This window comes from Anopheles coluzzii, chromosome 3, assembly GCF_943734685.1.
Source record: "Anopheles coluzzii chromosome 3, AcolN3, whole genome shotgun sequence".
Lineage (NCBI taxonomy): Eukaryota > Metazoa > Arthropoda > Insecta > Diptera > Culicidae > Anopheles > Anopheles coluzzii.
Window position 1 is genome coordinate 12,972,082 of NC_064671.1, and position 15,944 is coordinate 12,988,025.

At 42.4% G+C, this 15,944-nt stretch overlaps 1 protein-coding gene across 2 annotated transcripts in view; it reads left to right on the plus strand.

Moving 5' to 3' along the window:
• Positions 1 to 494: 494 nt before the first annotated feature.
• LOC120957566 (ubiquitin-conjugating enzyme E2Q-like protein 1) overlaps positions 495 to 15,944 on the plus strand; it is a 40,508-nt gene continuing 25,058 nt past the window's right edge. The window contains exon 1 of one of the 2 annotated variants that reach the window (XM_040379838.2): positions 495 to 748. The gene's annotated coding sequence lies outside the window, so the exon portion shown is untranslated. The remainder of the gene's footprint in view (positions 749 to 15,944) is intronic. The other variant, XM_040379837.2, reaches the window with a different exon arrangement.

Consider the following 15,944-nt stretch of genomic DNA (forward strand, 5'->3'; position numbering starts at 1 on the left):
CTAAGTTATAAGTGAACATCACTCTCCTGCTATGGGTATAACGATCCCGAGCCCTTTTAGTGGTACCGGTACGTTTGTGTTTATGATACGTTTGTAGGGCCAAATAATAAGAAACCCAAATTTCTTATACAAATTTGGTAAAACATATAAATAAATGTTCTTATGCTAGTTTTCAAACATTCAATGCAACAACAATTCAAGAAGAATTAGAAACAAATCTTACACGATAAAACCTTTTTTTAATTTTATCCTAATATCTTAATTTTTTTTTAATATCATTTTCCAATTTATCTATTTTAAGCTAGCGACCAATTTTACAATTTAATTAAAGAATTTTGTTTAATTTTTCAGACAATAAATAAATATATGTTTGCCACAGCGCCACTTCATCGTGCCCGCTGTGCCCCGAGCCGTAAACAAAGCGGATCGATAAACTATCGGCCCCCGCTCGGGTCGGACCATGCGGCCGCTCGGGTTTCGGGTTGTGCACCCATGCTCGAAGCACGCGACGCGGGTACGGCCAGCGCGAAACTCCGTCGCACGCACAAGTTTGTGTCGAACTGTGGTCGTGTATGGATCGTCGCGTGCTGCCGCGGATCAGATCACACGCAGAGGCTACCAGAGCAGAGCTAGCAAAACGTTATTGAACGCGTGGCTTCGTACGCTGGCTTCTGGCGCATAAGTGAAGGGCGAACCCAAGAACCGGAGAAGCAAGAATACGGCGTACAATAACAGCAAAGTGAGTTGGGTGAGTGTGTATGGGTGTGTGTGTGTATGTTTGTGTGTGGGTAGGGAAGAATCAGGTTGTAATGCGAAATTGTGTACCGGTTTTTGTTTTCGAAGCCACTGGAGTAATTTATGTGCAGCGTTCGTTGCAAAACGATTTGCTTTTTGGTTTTGTGTCGTGAAAACTGCTTTTCACGTGTTAATTTGTAGACAAATATGTAAATAAAAATGAAGCGAAAATTGCGACACTAAAAAACGGAAGCACACGCACAAGCTTCATCAATAATGAACCCTATTTTTCAGCGAGGTTAGCTTTATGCGAATTTTAGGGCGTCCGTTTTTAGGCTTTATTGATTGCTACGGTCGCCACGACAACGCGCGGACGCTTCAATTCACAATTATCGCCACCTTTGATGCGACTTTGACGGGTGCGTCTGGGACAAGCTGAAAGTCTGCCAAAAACCAGCACGACAGAAGGTCATCGTTGTAGTGTTTTCGGGGGGTTTTTATGTTTTGTCGCGAAAGCTATCGGACAGCTGTTTGCGCGTTGAGAGCGCCCTGCCCCGGATGGCGCAAGGTGAAGGATTAGTTCGTGTGCGTGTGTGTGTTTTTTTCCTTCTTTTTTTGCCACCCCGTGCACAAGAAGCTGTGAGTGAGTGACTGTGCCCGCGCGCGCGTGTGTTTAAGTGTGTGCTAATTTATGCTGTCAGAGTGAAATCGGAGCGAAAAAGTGCACAAGGTCACACGCTGAAGCAATCGCGCGCCCGCGATGTTATGCACAAAAGTTCTTCTTTGTACAGCGCTACAATGTATCGTTCAGTGACCTAAAATGGTTTCCGCCTCTTCCGTCGGGCGTGTGTGTGTGTGTGTGTGCAGGCAAGCTCGGTGTTGTGTTGCGCAAAAATAACACCCCCACTGGAGCTGGTGCTTCCCCCCTTAAAGTAGTGTAAACAGTACTAAATCCGGCCGGCCATTCTCGCTGGCTGGAAGATGCAGCAGCCCGTCTGAGCCAAGAGTGCATCTCTGAGCCGAATGCAAATAGAATAAAATACAAAATCCCACTAAACGTTGGAAAGCCAGACCAACGGCACTGAGTGGCTGTGTGTGTGTGTGAGTGCGCGCCTTCGGTGCATTGCTGCTTATCAGAGACGCCGGGTGCGGAATTGGTGCCGGAAGTTGAACCCGGTTAAGCAGCACCCGCCGGCGACTGGACCGGATAATAAGCAGCTGCAATAATTCTCAAACCTTCCTCTTGCATCCAACGGTGTTTGTTGTTGTGGTTGTTGTTGTTGTTGTCGGGAGGATCAGTTTGCATCGAGACCGGTCCGCGGACCGTTTTCTTTCCATCCGACCAGCGGCAGTGGGCGGCAGTGAGGCAGGAAAAGGTAAGATTTGCATACGTTTATCTGGTGGTGATGGTATTGGTGAAAAAGGGGAGGGCAGAAATCTACCGTTAGAATGTTTGCCATGATGCAGCTGACCTCCATATAATGATGATGATGATGATGATGATGGTGATGAAAGTTTTCCTTCCAGTGCAAGTGCAGTCAAGTGATTAATAAAACTGATCAATAAGAGACCCTTTATTATGGGCGCGCGTGTATGTGTGTGTGTGTTTGTGGACTCATTTTATGACCTATCGGGTCTGCTGATGATGATGGGGCCACTGGTGCAACCCAGGGTCATCCGTATTGATTGAGCGCTAGTCAATTGGCTGCACTAGAGAGGAGGGAATGCAATTGATTTATGAAGGTGGTGGTGGTGGTGCTGCTACAGACAGAAGTGGATCATTCAAAAAAGGTCAGCGATGTCGCGGTGTTATCCCATAACATTCCCACTGCAAGGCCTGGGGTGAATCGTGTTTGCCTGATTTTTTTTAACGTTATCATTGGCGCACAATTGATGTTGAAATTGGTAAAAATAAGGATGAAAGACGTTTGTAAATATTTATAAGAAAAGCAAACCAAAAAAACAGAGATAAGATAAAGCTTTTTTCTTTAAAAGAACCCCCCCCCCCCCTTCCGAGATGTTATCAAACCAAATCACAGAGCGTGATGGATGGCGTTGCAATTAAATGGTTGTCTGTCGCTTTAAAACTGAAATTAAAAATTAATCAATCCAACCTTTTTTTGGTGAATAAATCGCTCAACTCACATAGCAATAGCGGTCTTTTCGGACCGTTCCTCCTGAATAACAACAACAAAAAATCGCTCAACCCATTAAGCTCACCCGGTGCGATTTATATTTCCGCTAACTTCGTTTGGTTCGCCTCCAGCTCGTCTCTCATTTGGCCGGTTGGATTAATATTAGCTTTAATAAATTAAATATCAACCATCGTCTTTCTTCCGGTTGTAACGTTGAAAGAGATAGACAGCGAGGGAGAGAAAGAGAGAGCGAGAAAAAGACATAAAAGCGCATCAGCCGTTGTAGAGCGGCGAAACAATATTTTTCGGTTCGGTTTTTGTAAACAGAATGATCTACCAGCTCTCGCTACGGCTGCCAATTGGCTGCTGAACGGCCACCGCGCTCTGCTAACTGCCAGAGACCGGAGCCTTCGCAACACAAAGCATTAATTTCCGGCATTTATAAAGCAACGCAATACAGCACAGATCGGGTGGTGGGTGATGCTACCCATACTTTTTCCTACAGTTGTTGTTGTTGATCACTTGTTTTAGCTGTGTCTGTGTGTATGGAAATCTTGAGCCGGTGGAACGACCAGCGAGAGCGCCACCTTTCGTAGCCATTTCCTTTGCGCGAGCACGCCACAGGTCAGCAACACACCGCTCGCAACAAGGTCGTGAAGATGAAGTTGCTTGTCAGCTTGCGGCCGAAGCTCGTTTGAACTTTAACGCGCCTCGGCCCCTTATGTTGCATATTTTGGAACGACCAGCGCCGCAGCACTGTGCAGCAAACTATGGGTGGCCACCGTCAAACGGGCGCGCAAGCGAGACGGGCTGTCACTGGGGCACAAGTTGATAAGTGATGCGAGGGTGGGAGATACCAACGGTTGCTGCTGTTGCTGCTGCTGCTGCTACCGGACAAGTGGCCGGGTGTTGCGTGTTCGAGTTCACTGAACACAAAGTGGGAGTCGTGAGCGCGGGCGCGCGACCACTTTGGACCACCGAACCGTGGTACATATGATGACCCTCGAAGCGTTAATGACCATCACATCGCACCCCGTGAGCGGCGCACGCACGATTTATTGGACGATGGTTTGCTGCTCAGCACGGTACGCCCCCCCCCCCCCCCCCCCCCCCCCGGTGGGAGAGCCGACAATCAATCGGCCAGCAATTGCTGTCGATTTACTTGCTTTGATATTGAACGCGCGCAAATAAGAAAATCGTGTTGCATCACACGTACCGTGGAATTGGCCGCCACCGTTTAGACGACGATGTATAAGTGTGAGCGTTTACTTTTTTTTTTAAACTGAATTAAACGTACTCATGCAATGGTGAGGAAAGGTGGTTCAAAACAATGCTAATTGTTGACGTGCTTGAAAAAGATTAGAAATCGATTTTTCATTCTAGCTAGCGAGAATTGGTTGAAAGATGCAATAATGAAACATGTGGGACTAATTATGTCATACGTAGCTCCCGTTATATTCTCAAATTTGAAGTCAGAAAAGTTCTTACAAATACATCGTTTAAGGACACTTTTTAGATACTGTCCAATTACTAAGGCGTACGCTTGAAGGAGTCTCGGTCATAGATAGCTAGAAAAAAGGGGCGCTGGACGTAGTACGAACTTACTGCAAGAAATTGAAGATCGTTTTCTCTTCATATAATACTTAGACAAGGTACCAATACTATCCAGTATTAATAACCTTATTAGTTGAACAGCAATGTAATGTGCAAAGAGGAGTATTAGTGGTAACCTGAATAGCCCGTCCCAGAGATTAGACTATACTTCAACTATCTTTTTTGTGTTCCTAGAGACTTTAGCTTTTATTGGACTTGTTCGTCCCTTCAGTTCACCTGACGACATAAATACTTGTACCATCCTGATGTCCAAATGAACTCCAAAGTGACGTTAGTCCTAGAATTTATATTTATGTACACTTCAGTCCTTACCAGTCGATACCGTCCTGATCTTACAGAGTTTTCTAAGTCACTTGCAAATGTAAACATTGTTTTTCAACGTGTGCAAAATGTTATTCCACATCACTTTGATATTTCATTTCCATCATAATAATTTTTAACTTCTTCAGCATGATTTTCAACACTTCAACTATCAACGGGAGAAGCGATCCGGCTTCAAACCCTGGTTGAAAAAAACGATAGTTGCAGCTCGTTGAAGGGTTGAAAAGTATGCTGAAGAAATTAAAAAAATATTACAGGGTTTTTCCTAGTCAATTACGGATGTAGACATTTTTACAGGGGTTTCTCTAGCCAGTGTCGAATGTAAATGTTGTTATTCACCGCGTGCAAGATGTTTATCCACATCAATCTGATATTTCATTTCCATCATAATAATTTTTAACTTTTTCAGCATGATTTTCAACACGTCTCAAGCTGCATCCAGTATGACAGTTCGTTGTGATGTGTTGAAAATCATGTGTAAAAACTGAAATTTGATTATGAAGCTAATAAACCATTTCACAGTTGCTGAAAAACATCTACGAGGCGGTAAATTATGATGTGCACATTCGAAAGTGACTTGGAAAACTCTGTAATAAAACATCAGCTTTGTTTTTCATTCGTTTTTGGAAAAAACCCATGTTCTAAATGAAAATATTAGTTCATCTTTTTTCAGAATTTGAAAACCATCGTCTGTAATTCTTCGTTTTAGTCCTTGGGAATTTCAATTTTTCTTAATAAGTCTTCTTCTTCTTCTTTGGCTCAACAACCGATGTCGGTCAAGGCCTGCCTGTACCCACTTGTGGGCTTGGCTTTCAGTGACTAATTGATACCCCCCATAGCAGGATAGTCAGTCCTACGTATGGCGGCGCGGTCTATTTGGGGATTGAACCCATGACGGGCATGTTGTTAAGTCGTACGAGTTGACGACTGTACTACGAGTCCGGCTCTTAATAAGTAGAAGACAATTAATTGTTTGATAAATATCATAACATCTTCTAGGATACAATTTCTCCTGGAGCTCCTGTGAGGTCACAAGTAGTTTATTTATTTATTTATTACGTACGTACGTTTACTACGTTCTGGCTGTTATCGAACAAGACATCAGACATGACAAATGTATGGAATTTGACAGGATCGAGAAGGATCTGCTTGTCTTATTTGTTCGAGATGTCTGACTGTGCAGCTCCATAAAACTCAATTCGTTTCTTTGAGTCCGGTGTCATGTTCGATTGGTGTTTGGAGCTGACGATGTAACTGACACGAAGTCTCCAGACGGATCAGAACATGTTGTCTGTTAGGTAGTATGCATACGCAAATCAATCTACCTGGGTTCAGATTTATCTTTTAAGTGTTGGAGATTGCCACCCAGTATCATGACGGATACAAGATACTGCCGAAACTAACCAGGGACTTGAAACGGTCTTTGAACAGGGAAACCTCATTGTTTACTCACTAAAACGAACAAGTTTGACATATTTCTTTATATCGAACTAAAAAAACACAATTTACTGTACGCAATCTCTATATTATACAAGCCTGCAACAATGATGCCAAATTGACATAACCAAGCGCAACAGCGTCCCAACTCCAACTCCAGTTAGCTGAATTGATTAAACGAACTGTTGGCCGCAATAATGTTACAAGATATTAATTAAATAATAAATTTATAGCACCCAGCAAACACCACTTCTTACGTACTTCACTACCACTGGGCCTTCTGTATACTTCGTCGTTATTCCAAAAGAAAAAATCTCAATGCTTAGCAGAGCGTAAAAACTTGCCCTCCTTGGCGGGCCACCGAGATTGGTGTGAGGAAAGCAGGGACTGGTGCGCTTAAACCAAACCCCAACATTATCACCACCATCCGGTCATTATCACTGGATTACTGAAGAAGCTTCCACCGCCAGGAAAACCTTTGGCCGGAAAAAAGGGAAATGGCGTAAAGGGAATAGCAGAACAAGATGACAACGTCACCACCACCATGCTCGCACTCACACGGAGAGAGAGAGATGTTCTGCCTACTGGCTGTGTGTGTGAGAGAATGTGCGCTTTGCTTGTCCTTCAGGCCGATGGTTGGACAGAAGCGTTTAATAGTGTTTCGTGCCTTTTTTGTTCAGCTTTAGTTTTGCCTTGTTCTCTCTCTCTCTGTTCCTTCATTAAAAGTTTCCCATTTCCTGCTTCCGTGTCTTTTCCCGGCATGGACGGACTGGTGTCTAAGTTTCCTCATCGTAGGTCGGGTAAGGATGTGTGTGGGATTTAGGTGTTTAGGGGACGAGATTCGCAATGGTGCCGTTGATGCGACAGAGCTTCCTAAAACGACTTTGCAACGTTGCTAAGCAGCCCAAGGAAAGAGCAAAAAAACCCAAAAAAGGATTCCACTTCACACTAACACAAAAGTGCGCAAGGAAATCTCGCACTGTTACGCACTGAAACTTTCCAAACCCGAAAAAGCCTTTCCAACAAAGACCTCCCCTCCCTTTTCGGACGGTTCCACGGTCCCACGCCCCGGAAGTGGTTCCAGTGGAAAGCAGCAGGCAGAAAGAAAAGATTAGATTACTTAAGCAGCAACGGTGCGAATGGTGGGCGTTTTTCTTCCGTTCGAGTTTGCCTTCTGTTCTGGTTGAGTGGTGCCACCCGAATGGTTTTGCGGTCCGACGAGGTGGAAAAACGAGCAGAAAAAAACCCATGCAGAACTCAACCGGATTTACATCCACTTGGTTCGATTTTTCATCACAGCATCAGTAAACAGCGGCAGCCGTTTTTAGCAAGATGATTGTATTGGTTTATGATAATGACGGTCGGAGGGAGGCTGCTGATGATGACACACAGACGACGGCGTGTCCAGATGGCGCTCGCGTGCCATCTCATTATCGCGAGTGTTTTTATTACGTTTTATTTGTCCATTCGATCGGAGCGGTGGATAAGAAACTCACCCGAGCGAGGGTGATTGATTTTGCCGAGGGGAGGAAGTAGTTATTTTTTATGCGGTTAGTCATAATATTATCCTTTTCACCGATAATGGCACTTGTTTAGAGGAAATGAATTCTTAACACACTATCAACGCCATACATTACGCTTGCCCTGGTGCGCCTGATGGTGGCGTTTATCGCTTTCCGGGGCAACCGGACCGCTTTCCTGGCTAGTTCCGTGAACTTATCAATGCATACGCCCTCCGTGAGGCATCCCGGAGTCGTTGCCTTGGTACGGCTTTATCGGGTTTTCGGTCGTTGCCGTCTGTCACACAACGCGCAGCCCAGCTGCTGTGTTGTTTTCGGTGTCACCCATAAAGCACCCATGGTTCGCATGCAAATGCTGCGAGGGAATGGATTCGTTCGCTTCATCACCTCAACATCAAAACAGCTGAACGGGACGGGCACAGGGACTGCTTCAACTGCACTGAACTCCTCCGTCCCAAAAACCTTGCGCCACGCAACGGACGCAAGTCAAAGAACTCGCAGTGAAATACGGCGCTTCAAACGCGTTGGAAAGGGGAGTTGCAACTGCACCCATCGTCTGTTTTCTTTGTCCGTTCCGCGACAAGACTGCGACCGGTCGGAGTGCCAGAGAGAGAGTGCACTCGCATTTGCACGCCCAACCTGTCCTTGCTGGTTTTGTGAAACTGGTTTTTCATGCACCACATCTGACGCACACAGACACACACACACTTAGACGCCCTCGCACACGGTACATCGTAATTCTGCATCGAGCACGACGGTTGAATGGGGTTTGGTTCCGCGTTTTAAAACCAACATCCACGGGAAGGGTTACAATAAAAACTCCTCCGGGAGAGAGAGAGAGACAAGAACTTGAGCCGACTTGAGGAGGAGACAGGAGCGTTAGTCACCGCTTTGTAAGGCAGGGTCTCGCACCGGGGCGGAGGCGAGTTTGGCGCTGCGTATAAGCTAGAACCTTGAACCACGAGAAATTGTGCACAGGAGGATATAGACGCACTACGTCGCCGTACGTCAGGGTTGCACCGATCGGTAAATGAACTACGCGCACACGAAAGCAGCATCAGGAGGTAACGAGACACACACCGGATTGACGGGCTGTTGTGTGCTCGGGAGCAATGGGAATAGTCCCCTGGTTCGAACAGTGTGTGCTAAAGGGGGGGGGGGGATCCTTTTTAACGAGCTTTAGTGGTTCGGCGAAGGGGTCGAAGGAATGCAAGCGCAGTCAGACCGCGGGAGAAGCAGGCAAGTCGTTTTAAATGAGTAATGAAACGAGCAAGTGTCTTCTCCCGAAGGATGCACTCGTACTTTCAATAGAAAGCCTGGGACACGCTGGGCTGGTGGTGTAAGAGCGAGCGAATCCTCTTGTAGAACCTCGGTGCGGTGTTGATGCGGGCTGCTAAGCGGAAAGGGCACGAAGAAGAGCTGAAATGCTAATGCAAGCAGTTCCTGTTTCGCTGGGCAAAGTAATGAAATGTTCAAGTTGGTTAATGAGTGTTCGACGAACAATCATGACTGCTTTTGAAACCTCTCTTTTACATCGGGCGAAAGGAATGGACCTTTTTTTCTGACTTTCGCTCAATAAATGTGGTTTTAATTAAAAGGTTTTACAGTTGGCGATTTGTATTTCGTGCAGTTTTTGTCGTGTATTTCATTCGTTTGTTGGTTTGGTCAGTAATTGTAATCGTTGATGCTCTAATTTTTTTCTCTAACTCACCTATTTTTGTCTCTAAGACATAAGACTACATTTTTCACTGTGGGTATTTCACTTTATTTACAAAATTTCAAACTGTTTGTTCCAAAATTATTGAAAACAAGTCAAGTAGCTACTAATTTAATTGATAGAATTCAAAATATAACAACTGTTCTGCCAATTTTGGATGTTTCAAAGAAGTAAAAAAAAGTTGGCTTGTATTTGCAGGTGTAAACAAAGGATTCAGAATTCATTAAACTTCTTAAACTTTCTAAAAAAAATCAAACTACACGGTTTTTACACTACACGGCATTGTTTTTTTTTTTGTAATTTAAAATTATTATAGTCTGCTCAAATACAGTCGTTGTCGCAAAATTTTGACTCTTACTCACCTATTTTTGTCTCAAAGGCACCAATTTTTGATATCGTGTCACAATTTTTGCCTCCAAGACATCAATTTTTGACAGTGCGCATCAATTTTGAACTGTGAGTCAATCGCTTTATTTACACAATTATACGTAATTTCTGAAACTGTTTGTTCTGAAATTATTGAAATTAAGCTAAGAAGTGAATAGAAAGAAGAAGAAGTTGATAGAAGTTAAAATATAGCAATTGATATGTCTATTTTGTAAGTTTTAATGAAGTGAAAATATTGGCATGTATTTGTAAGTTTTAACAACGGCTCTAAAATTAATTAAATTTCATTTTTTTTCTCAAAAAACTATGAAAATACACAGTTTTTGTATTATTTCTTCTATTTGGCATAACGTCCTACGCGGACATGCCGGCCTATACTGGCTTTCGAGGCATAATTCATTACCACGCAGCCGGATAGTCAATCCTTGCTACGGGGGGGCGGTTCATTCTAGGATTGAGCCCATGATGGGCATATTTTTGTATTATTTATGTGATTTAAAATTACATTTGTTAAAAATGTGCTAAAATACATTGTAAAATTATCATGATTCTTACAAGAGTAAAAAATTGATGCCTTAGAGCCAAAATTAGGTGGCAACGACTGTATCTTGTAAAATTACTTTACAAGATACAGTCGTTGTCACCTACAGTTTTTGTCACTACACGTGTCAAACTAACAGACAAACATAAGTCAAAAATTGATACACACTGTCAAAAATTGATGCCTTCGAGGTAAAATTAGGTGGCAACGACTGTATTTTGTTTCATGTTGAACTCGGCTTCAATCCATTCAAATACAAGAACTGAATGTATCTTAACGATTTGTACCTGATATGATAAATTTACTGTTACTTGCGATCATTCATGAAATGGTCAGAAGCTTTGTTGTAAAATATAACATATGATTAAAATATAACATATGATATGATATATATGTATGATTAAAGTTTAAGTAAAATTGATATTAAACTAAAATGTGTATGAAATGCTATTACTCTTTTATTAGTGTATTATATTCTTAAAGGGTAAAAATACCTATATCCTGTTTAATTGATTGAAAAACCGCAAAGCCGTCGTAGCGCCGGATAATTAAGTAAGATTAATTGATTCATTCGTTATTTAACTTTATTATTCACATTAGTTTACCAGTACAGATTACATAAGTTCAGCCATTAAACCTTTAATCTAGCAGTACAACCGAAACGATATGTTTTTTTAACAAAGCAAACTTATCTTAATTCTTGATTAACAATTACTAAAATATCATGTTTGACTAATCTGAAAATGAGTGTAGATAACAACCTACAACTCTGTTGCGAATTGCGTTGTGAATGTTATTGTTTTACTGGTTAGAAATGTAGCTAGAAATTGCAAGAATAATCAACCGCGTCCGTGAATTGCATGAATGTTCAACTGCCTGCTTGTATTGCGTTACAGATTGATTACACCGGCTGAATTGCTACAAAAAGTCGTTTACATTCCTGATTATAACACTGTTGTTACTATTTCTGTTAAACTATAAGTGCATAAAAACGGCAGCATTGGTACTTTTGAACAAAACTTTAATAAATTATTTATAAATTGTTTCGATTTCATTTATAATAACGATGATTGGTTATTAACTTTTCTGTAATGTTAATTGAAACTTCAAAAAAAAACATCAAATGATTAATAAGTAAGATTATTAATTGTAATTGATCAGCATTTAACGTGAAAATTATTGTGCTTTTTTGCGACTAGGTAGTTGAATGAAATTTGAAAGCTGTTCTGCGGGCGCATTCATTTCCTCATTCTACTACAATCACAATAAAATGGGATAAATATCAAAACTAGGCATGAAATCCATTTACCAGCGGCACTAGTTAGGCAGCTAGCTAGCGTTAGGAGAGGAAACAATCGAACAAAACTATCGTCGCACATAACCTAATCAGCCGGCCCATTCCGTACTCAACATTCACTAGACCCTCAACCAAAAGCTCGACAAATCTAGCTCTATGTATCGAGCAGCAATCGAAGTCAAACTCCTCCACCAAGAATGATTCCTACCCATGCAGCGAAGGGTTAACTGCGCAAGAAATCGCACAAGTTCCGGGCACGGCAGCGCCTAAACCGTTTTCAAGTTCTTTGCCATCGGCGCGTCCTTGAGCACGGCGAATGCCATTTGCGGTCGCCGGTCGCGTTCAACGCGGTACCATTTCCGAACCCGCAGCAGCATTCATCTTGCGGTGAGTGAGTTTTTTTATGTTTTGTACCTTCAGCACGCCGTCGTCGTCATCGTCGTTCCCTTTTTGCCTCTACTCTATTCCACCGCAGACGCTTTACTTCACACTGCGTTGCGCTATTCTCATGCGCTTCACAGTCTGTTCGTTGGCTTTTGTTCGGCCAAACCACGAGGAACAATCAACAACAAGGGACGCGCTACAACGCGAAGTCGATAAACGGCTAATCGGATAATCCGTTCCGGGATAGACGATCGATTGGTTACTATGCGCGCAGCGTGTGTCTAGAACGCGTCTGGAATGGTTGCTCGACCCGCCCGGCACTGGCCTGGCTGCCAAATGGTGAACGTAACGCGTAAGTGACCGCACGTCAAAAGAGCTTCCAACGCTTTGCTGTGTGGTGCGTTTTGCTGTTAAATCGCACGGTAGTAAAAAATAAAAAAAAAAAACTTACGCACCACGCTGCGTAATGGTAGCTGGTGGCACTGGTCCGGGTAGCTGGGGTTGTGGGGAATAAAACCATTTACGACACTGCTGAACCGCTCGACTGGACGCGCGAGGCGTAACGTATGGCGCGCGCGCGTGATTGCATTAATTGCTCGCGTCTCGTGCTGGACGTTGTGGCGCTGGGCGCGTATGGACGCGGCTTTTGTTGCTGCCTGTTAAGACTTTCATTTTTGTGTTCCGCCCGTGCACCCGATGGTGTCGCCCTGTGAGGGTTGCACCGTTTCATTTTACCTTCAATCGATCTTTGTTCGTTGCTATTTTTGTACTCTTTTGTGCATCGATTACGCTCACGATTGAACAGATGGTTAATTAAGTGGGTGGATTTTGGATGCAATTTATGGAAAAAAATAACTGTACCACACTAAGTTCATGGCTAGCTACGGAGGTTAAAGACATGAATTTAAAATTGTTTTTATTTTATTGAATTTGTAATGTCTTTAGTTGATGCTTCTTAAAAATGTGATTGACTTAATTGTTTTGTGTGTTATTTTGAATGCTTTTAACGCTACCACTATTTATTAGATGAGTCATGGGTAGATGGGGTCATTGTCAGATGGCCTTTTCAAAGGTCTTTAGTTGTTTTGATCACGCGTGAAAGGAGGAAGTTTTAATGGGCGAATATTTAACTTGTGCTTTGTAACGATTAACACGGAAGGTGGAACAATCACAGACCTACGACAATAAGACTTGAATATGGCTAAGATTTGTTGAAGCCCAAGAAACAGTTATAAGGAGCGAAATGGGTTATAAAATTTTGACATTTGGAGTTCACATCCGCATATTTTGAACTGTCAAAAGGCATTGATGATGCTTGAGCTGAAACGATCTTTCATGCATATACTATCCAATATAAATCGGTAGGTATGTATTTGTACAGAGATAACACACGTTTAAGCAAACCTTGTAATTAGTTTTTAAAGCACTATTTTAAAGTAGTCAAACACCTTGCGCCATGCATAGCCGTCCAAAAAAAAATGCTTCATTGATCAGATTCATTCTTTCATGTACTCTGTTGTGAGTCAGACATTTCCTTTTCCATAATTCTGCAGATTTGTTGTCTAAAGCAAAACATGTTTGAGTTCTCATAGTTGTTACTTCCTTGTTAGTTTTCGCTTCAGTCGTAAATGTAAGTACAGGAAATAGAAAAAAGCCACAAAAAATCAAAAGGCCCAAGAGATAATTGCGGAATCATGATAATGGAACCCAAGCAACAAACTCGACTAATTGAAATATTAGGGCCCTTTACGATTCTAGTTAGCTTTTTTTATATGGAGTTTAACGTTTGGAGGCTGAAGTCATGTTAACACTCCATACAAAACCACACACAAAACTAGCCAGTGATTTTCAGTCTAGATTATTCTAGCCTCAAAGCTAGAATTAGATTCGAGTACCTGCTCGGAAAATGGCAAAACAAGGTGGTGTTTACATTTATCCCCAGGTGCATTAAAAACATCTGGTGATGGAATCCAGAATCAAAGTGTATGTAGTCTTGGTGGTCTCATATAGTGATGAGTCAAGTACCACTTTTCACTGTGTGGTGCTGTGGTACCACGCACAGTATACTGTGCTGTGTGTGCGTGGTAGCACACTTAATGTGTGGTCGCACAGTAGCTGTGTTATCGCACAGTTACTGTGTTATCGCACAATTAGTGTGCTTTGCACACTTTTTGTGCTCCGCACAGCTACCACACAGTTTGCACAGTTTGTGTGCTCCGCAGGACGACACGAGCGGATTTCAGATTTTGAATGTCTAGTTCTAATGAAAGTCATTTAAGTTTCATTTTGATGAAACTTATTCGATTTAATCTTACTTTACAAATAAATGATGTTTTAAGTATACATATTAACATATTAACACTTTAGATTGCAAAAATAACAATGAAAACCTCGATTTATTCACTTGCACAGTTTGTGTGCTCCGCACAGTTTGTGTACAATCCGCACAGTTTCTGTGCTCCGCACAGTTTGTGTACAATCCGCACAGTTGCATACAATAACTGTGCGGAGCACACAATAACTGTGCGGAGCACACAAACTGTGCGGAGCACAGAAACTGTGCGGAGCACTCAATAACTGTGCGGAGTACACAAACTGTGCGGAGCACACAAACTGTGCGGAGCACACTAACTGTGCGGAGCACACTAACTGTGCGGAGCACACTAACTGTGCGGAGCACACTAACTGTGCGGAGCACACAAACTGTGCGGAGCACAAAAATCGTGCGGAACACAAAAAATGTGCGAAATGTGGCACCACAGTTTTATAAAATGTGCAATTGTGCTCGCACATTTTACTGTGCTGTGTGTGCGTGGTGGCACAGTGCTACTTGACTCATCACTAGTCTCATAGCATGTTGTTTATAACCAAATTCGAACATCACTTTTTGACAGGACAGGTGAAAGCTTTTGCTCAAACAAGCTTTTTGGAGGCTTGACGAATACACAAATCACTCTTAAAGTCTTCATTCAGAAAAAGAAGCGATAAAAATCAGTCTTTTCATACACCTTGGGATAAGCCCACCTTCATATTATACCCACTTCGACAGTTACTCGAAAACTGCTAGACAATGCAAACAGCTGACAGACTGAAATTTCAACCCACCAACTTAAAACAGAAAGAGCGCCATTATTAGAACTATTCTTACTGACAATCCAAAGGCTTAAGCTTCTTCCTTTCTTAAAAATCAAGAAATGGATAATTGTATTCTTGGAGAATAGTATCCCAATATGAATTGTATCTATCTTTTTAACAATTTTATATTTCATCCATGTTTAATATAAAGAAAAGCGCTTAGACAACCATTTATGATACAGCTTTAAGGCAAAAGAATTGATGAATTTATCCATAGTATGTTGCGTAATATTTATTTGATCAGCTTTGCATTTTGCTTTGGCTTTAATCTTTCATACAAACGAACATTTCATCCTTTTACCACAAATACCACAAATCGTCTTTACTACTAAATTAAGGCAAACTAATAAAAGCACTCATTGCTAGTACTAATTACAATTGAAATAGCGCAATAAAGCATCTTAATGTATGCAGCACATTAATTTGATCCTAAAATAGAGATAATCATCTCCCAACACGCGCCCACGTACAATCGTTTGCATCTTCGTGCACATTCAAGCCGATACAGATTTCACACCCGCCTGGGACACCTGGGAATGATTTACTCTTCCTGCCGCCATAATAATTAAGCACTTTATTGCTCCCGCTGGGACCCGCACAATCGGGTGGGCCCTTCTCGCTCCCGATCCCGTACCAAAGCTCACACCGCTTTGACAAACCCACGCCCGATGACGAGTGTGCGGTAATAAGTGGGTAATGAATATGATCCTAATTAAAGTTA